Genomic DNA, 7,304 nt, shown 5'->3' with positions numbered 1-7,304 from the left:
CTCTATTGAAGTGATGCCCTATTAAAGTTTACAATACACAGTGTTAAATGTGACTTGGTTAAGGGATTTTAGTCACCCTACTAAAAGTGAGCCTTGTTAAAGGACTTTAGGCTATTCACTTGGAATGCCACCCTATTAAAGGATTTTCCAATGACTATTAAGTCAAATTTACTCCAAAGGATTTACCCTAGACTGATACAATTGTTAGAAAGTAACAATAGAGATTTGATCTAATATAACTTACAACCTCACTTATAGATTACAAATCTCTATTTAGTCCTCAACTCTACTTGGCTTCCATTCTTTGTAGTTCTGATAGCTTGTTCACCCTTCAAACATTCATCTTCCTAAGCCATTTTTGTTTAGTATGCCATTGCAGACTCTTCTCTTGGGTCACTTGATGAAGAAAAACCCCTTTCTTCTTCCCCTTATCAGATTCTTGCCTCAAACTCTCTAACTCTCTTGCTTCATGACTGAACATTCCTATATATAAGAAATTAGAACATTTTTCTGCTCATTATCCATCACCAAAGTTAGGGATTTCAATGGATTAGGTAGGATATAATTTATCTATCTCATATCTTGTCTTCTCTAGAAACTTCTCTTAGAATTCATTTGAATTTTCCTCCAAAATAGTTTACATAAGATTTTGTGCTACCAACTCATCAATCTTATCTTCCTCCTAATTCATAAGTTCCAAGAAAAAAAACTTGTTGACTTTAATTTGAAAAATCTTTGATCTTTATCACAATGCAATAGCTTGGCATTATCAATCTTCTGATGCTTGGCACATACTGCATCACTTGACATCAATTGTGAAATCATTGGCATCAACTAGATTTTATTGGTGCTTGACATCAGCTGAAAATCACTCAACATCTACTAACTTGCTTGGCATCCACTAAAATTTTCTTTCACTTGGCTCCAACTGAATTTTTGCTCATCTTGAACTAACTTTGCTCGACACCTACTATCCACTTGGTCAAGCTTGGTAAATGAACTTTATTTAACTTTATTCTTCTAAAATTTCTAAGTGTAGCTAGCCATTTTGTAACCTCAAGTAAATCATCAATACATTATGTTATCACTATCTTAACTGATTCTTGTACTTCAATACATAATCATAACTCAACCTTTCCTCTAGGTACTTTTGTTACATCTTGTTGATCAAATCCTCCTCATCAATAAACTAAGTGATAGTACCTGAAACATATAAGAAATTGTCTTACTAGAAAATAGCAGGTTTGAAATCAATGACAAAATAATGATTGAAACACATAGTCTTCTTCAAAAATCTTTCTAATCAATGGTGTTTTCAATCAAATATCAACAATCTCCCTCTTTAGCATTGATGGAAAACCAAACTAATCAACCAAGTCAATCAAATGATGAACATCTTGTTCCATTAAACTAACTAGGTTAAAATAGTAAGACAATACCACAAGAAAAACTTGTATTGAAATTCCTCCCTCTATCAACAACTTCCATCTTCTGATTAGGTTAAAAAATACTCCCTCTAAGTTCCTTCTATATCTTCTCTTTTTCATACTGAATTTATCAGCAGAATATCTCCCTCTCTTTTTTGATCCTTCCTCCCTCTTTCTTTCTTTTGATCTTCTAATGATGTACTTTCTCTATTGGTCCTCTTGCACTTGAATAGTTTAATGTATTTTCTCCCTGTTTGAAAACAATGCCAAAGACATATACTCAACACTTGGCATCTTTAATATATGTAGATATAGGCTTTTGTAGGTTCTTCAATTTCTCCCTTTTTCACCTTGCTTGTGATATATTTATAGTTCCAATTCCATGATTACTGTAGGCAATTCCTAAAGTAAGATCCACTGCATCAATTTGTATTGAATGAATGTCACCTTAATTGATGTAGGGCACTCCCTCTGTCTTTTACATAGCCTTTGATATGGGTATCACCCATAATTTACATCTTAGATATTCATAAGGATCCTTAGGTAATGCTTTTGTGAAGATATTAGCAATTTTCTCCTTTGTGTTAATATATTCAATCTTCACCTCTTTATCTTGAACCTATTCCCTTACATAATGATACTTTATTGCAATGTGCTTTGTCTTTGTATACAACATAGGATTCTTTGATATATTAATAGCACTTGTATTGTCACAACAAAGTGTCACTATTTCTATGATTTCTTCCTTCCTTCCTTTAAGTACCTATTTGATCCATACAGTGTTTGAGCAATTAATAGCAGTAGCAACATACTCTACTTTAGTAGTAGATTGGGAAGTACAACTCTGCTTCTTTCTAGTCCATGTAACAGGTCTTTTACCTAAGAAGAATTCTCCCCCACTGGTGCTTTTTCTATCATCAATGTTTCCAACCCAATCAACATTGGTGTAGGCTCTCAGTTCAAATTTTTCATTCTTCTTATAGTATAAACCAAACTCTTCTATTCCTTTCAAGTATCTCATTATCCTTTTCATAGCCATCAAGTGATTCTCTCTGGGATTAGTAGAGAATATTACAACTAACCCCAGAACTAATGCAATATCAGGTCTATTGTGTACTACATATTTCAATTTGCCAATAATGGATCTATATAATGTTTGATTTACCTCAACTAAATCATCATTCTTTGATAGCTTGAGTGTTGTCACCATAGGTGTACTTACTAGCTTGGAATCCTCTAGTCCAAATATCTTCAATATCTCTTTGACATATTTTAACTGAGTAATATATATACCATATTTCATCTGATATACTTCTAGTCCCTCAAAGAATTTGATCTCACCAAACATTGACATTTCAAATTCTTGCTTCATCTGATTTGCAAAGTCCTTACACAAAGCATCTTGTCCTCCAAATATGATATTGTCAAATAATATTTTAGATAACAATATACCTTTGTCCTTGTCTAACTTCATGTACAAATTGTTTTTATCATTAGCCCTTTCAAATCCAATATTCACAAGATAAGTATGAAGTCTCTAATACCATGATCTTGGTGCTTATTTCAATCCATATTAGACTTTATGCAGTCTACATACCATGTTCTTATTATTTTTATCAACAAAACCTTTTAACTTTTCTATGTAGATTTCTTCTAATATGTCATTCAAAAATGTAGAGTTAACATCCATCTAATAAAATTTGAAACCTTTGTATGCAGCATAAGCAAGCAAGATTCTCAGTCCTTCCATTCTCACAATAGGGACAAATGTCTCACCATAGTCAATTCCTTTTTCTTGTGCATACCCTTTGCAAACTAGTCTTGCCACTTCACCATTCTCATCTAGCTTGTTTCTAAATCCCCATTTGGTTCCAATCACATTCTTATCTTTTGGTCTAGGAACTAGAGTCCATGTCTTGTTCTTCTCTATCTACTGAATTTCTTCTTCCATAGCCTTGTACTAGTCATCATCTTCCAGTGCATCTTTCACTATATTGGGTTCCTTCATGCTTAACAAACATGATTTAGTTCTCAATCTATTTCTTGTCATTTGCCTTGCATCTTTTTCTTCAATTATTTGATCTTTAGGATGATTTCTTTTGACATATTTGGAAAATCTTGGCTTAGTTCTTGTAACTACATTTTGTCTCTCAGCTCACTAGTAAATTTAGGCCTAAATTTTGACACGAAAAGGTCAAAATTTTGACAAGAGTAGGTCAATAAGGTGACCAAGCTTCCTTTTGGTCTTTTTTGGTTGGTTTTTCACCACATACATTCTGCATTGAAATTTTGACTTCATAAAGGTGGACTTACCGACACGAATTTCATCGATTTCCCTAGTCCAAGCTGAACTGGTATTTCCTCATTTGCGGGTGGTGCTGGTTGAAATTTTGATGTAAACCTACATAATTTGGCGTCAAAATTGTGATGAAATCAACTTAATTTTCTACGTCAGTTCCATACATGCGATGCTAAGGGTGACCAGTTTGGTGTCAAAATTTTGACCAAAATATTGCATTTGTGTTGAAATTGAGACCAAGATATGTAGAAATTTCGACGAGCTATCCAATTTATTGTAAAAGCTTTGCTCTCATAGGAGCTTTCTAAACTACACAAAACTTGACTCTAAAGTGTAATTGCTCGGTGCATGAGAGTCAGGGTATCGTGCACATTTCTACCTCCACACCATTGTTTCATACAAAACAATGGGAAGGAGGAAGAAATGTGCACGATATCTTGAGTCTCCACCGAGAAATTATGCTTTACAACTCAAATTTTGTGCAGTTTAAAAGGCTCCTATGAGAGCAAAGCCTTTGCAATAATTGGCACAATGAGTCTAAATTTTGGTTCCTACAGGGAAGAATAAAATTAGGAAAGAATTATTTATTAGGAATGAAAGCCAATAATTTTATCTATTTTTCAAACAGATAAATGTGACAAAAAAACTTACTATCCCAATTACATCATCATAAGAGTGCATATATAACTATAACTATAACTATGTTTAAAACCAGCATAATTTACAAATATCTACAATTCAAATATTATCCCTTGATGTTTTCTTTAATCCAAAGTTTTAAGTCAACTATGTTATCGCCTTGGATGTAATACCAAACTGTCATTAGGCTAAAGACTGCAACAAGATTTATGATTGACAAATGCAAGGAGAACTACCCAACCAAAGTAGAAAATGAAATGAAAAGTTAACATTCTATCAATTAACAATATAGATGAAATATTTCTAGCAATTGAACTATACATTATAGAAACAAAAAATTGTCTTAAAATTGACACCTCACTAGTTGTTCATTTGCATCCATAATGGCTTCACAAAAGTTGAAAGCTTAGAATTTGTCAAGAACACAAAAGGCACTCATAGTTCAGGTGCATCAATAAAAATAAATTAGTTTAGTTGCATGGTGATGGAAAGAGACTTTCAATATCGATTATGGAGTTGTTGATAGGTAAGTGATAAACATAAAAAGGTAGTACAAGATTTTAATAGCAATTGTGACCTTCACAATTTTTCTCAATAGTTTTGGGTCATTAAATTAGATAGAAAATTGATAGTAAAATGTGAAAGAGAACACACATAATGTCACATCAAAATAAGTTTGCATCGTACATATGAGTATGCATCAAAACTTAATTTTTATGTCCTCAATCTATCTGTATCAATAAAGAAATAAGACGTTTTGGTAATACAAAATTTTTGAACCCTATTCCACTGTAATCTTTCAAACTTGCAAAATAAAAAAAAAGCCATAAGAATTTAAATAAAAGGATTTATTTCTAACAAACTATCATAGATGCTTTGTATATACCTTAGGACATGATACAAGCTATTTCACAAGCAACACTAAACATTCCAATTTTTTTCTTGTTTGCTAGAGTGATGATAAACTATATGCAAAGTAGAAATAGCGCAGCATAATAGATGATTAATATCTACAATTTTTAATACTAAAAATTATAAAGAATGTAATACTCACAAGTGTCACTACCTAAGAGAATGCAACCCAAGTTTATCATGATCTCTGTAGCATTCATTGCATTGGGAATATCCTACTTATTTGAAAACACCAATTACACTACATCTCATAGTTCATCTTGCAAGAACAAGAAACTTAAATGATAAAAAAAATTCTACGAATAACATGAAAATAATTGTTAAAAGAATGAGGCCAATTTTACACATAATAACCAAAGTTGCCATGAGAAAGACATGAAATCTTCTTGATCCATTTTCCAATTGTGTTTATACAATCCTAAAAATTCATTTTGATAGTTCTAACTAATTATTGTTGGAAGGATTTTATTTGCTTCATCAAACTACTGTATATTGTAGTCTTGGCTTCTTGTATTTTTCAAGATAGTATCATTACTTGTCTAGTATTGTTCAATCTAAAAGGATGATATTGATATGTTGTTTTTCTATAACAGCCAAAACAAGGGGTTGTTAACCTTTACACAAACAAGGGATGAAAGCATAAAAATAGGGCATCAACAACACAACAAAAAAAACCTTTTCCTATGCACTTGGACAAAAGTCTAAGAAATGCTATTGTTAGGATTGCAACAAAGGAAACCCCACTACAACCTATCAACAAGGCCCAAGAGTGATTATTTAAGAGTCAACATTATTAGTAGAATTTTGTTCAAAAAAAAAGTGGGAGCAATAACTTCAACAACATAGGCCACAAGGCTAGCAGGCATTGCACCTAAAATACGGTCTAACATCCAAAATTGTGACAAGAATGGAAGCGATAGAAGTCTAGCTCAGGCCAACAGCTTGAGAATCATCAATATAATCAACACAAGTTTCTTCTTCATTAGAAAACAAGTCCTCAAAAGGAAAATCTAAAATAGAATCAGAGGCTCTAATTATCAAATGGTCATTTTTCATGGCCCTCCATCAAGTGACAACACCTATCCAACAAAAAATGGCAATCATTAGGCATGTATCCTATAGAGATGCAATCTCTAAAACAAAATGGAAAACCCTCATATTCAATGCTTCACCCATGGCCTCTCATCAACCATTATTGAAGTGGAGAGATCTCTATTTCAACTAGAATACAAATATAGAATAGCCCAAAATTGTACTAGATCCATCCAATTTTAGGAACTAGCAAAGGGAAATTCCAATGGCCTTGGGAAAAACAACTCACAAAAGTGAAATGAAGATGAGGAAGGAAAACCCAAACATAACTCACATAGGTATAGCTCAATGTCACCAAACATTAGGGACTTCAAAGAATTAGTCACCCAACGGTGTAAATCTTAGAGGCACTAGAGACTAAGAATTTATAAACCATACTTCTGCATTGATAAAAGTCCATGTTATCACCACAAAATAGGAAAAAATTTTCATAAGACTTGACAGCCCAAGCATAGCTCCTTCAACCAAAATTTGATAGACAATTATCTAGAGCATTCAACGGGTCTAGAACCACCAACAAGAGAAACTATCCTAGCACTTAGAAGCCTAGCTTAGTACTACACCAAGAGAGTCAAATCCCAACAAAAACAATCCAATGGATCTCTTTTGATGGGGTGTGTTACGAGTATATTAAGTTCCCCTCTTTCTCCAAAGTGGAAAACATCATGAATTTTGAGTTTAGATCTACATTATGTAATACTACTTTACTCAGGTTTAGAGACCCTTACAGTATATTCAGATATACTTATTATATCTACTCTATAATAAATGGCAGTGTAATAGCATACTAGCATTAGAGTTCATAACCCACATCAAAAGTGGTTAGTTCCACAAGAAGAAGCATCAAACATGGGACATGAAAAACAAATTTAGATTGATTTCTCCTCTATTATCAGAGGATCATAGTAAGGCACAACACAAATTCTCAAATATAA

Source organism: Cupressus sempervirens, chromosome 1, assembly GCF_028749045.1.
Source record: "Cupressus sempervirens isolate cs-2001-9-10 chromosome 1, ASM2874904v1, whole genome shotgun sequence".
In the NCBI taxonomy this organism is placed as follows: Eukaryota; Viridiplantae; Streptophyta; class Pinopsida; order Cupressales; family Cupressaceae; genus Cupressus; species Cupressus sempervirens.
The sequence above is the reverse complement of the archived record's forward strand: the minus strand, read 5'-3'. Positions refer to the sequence as shown.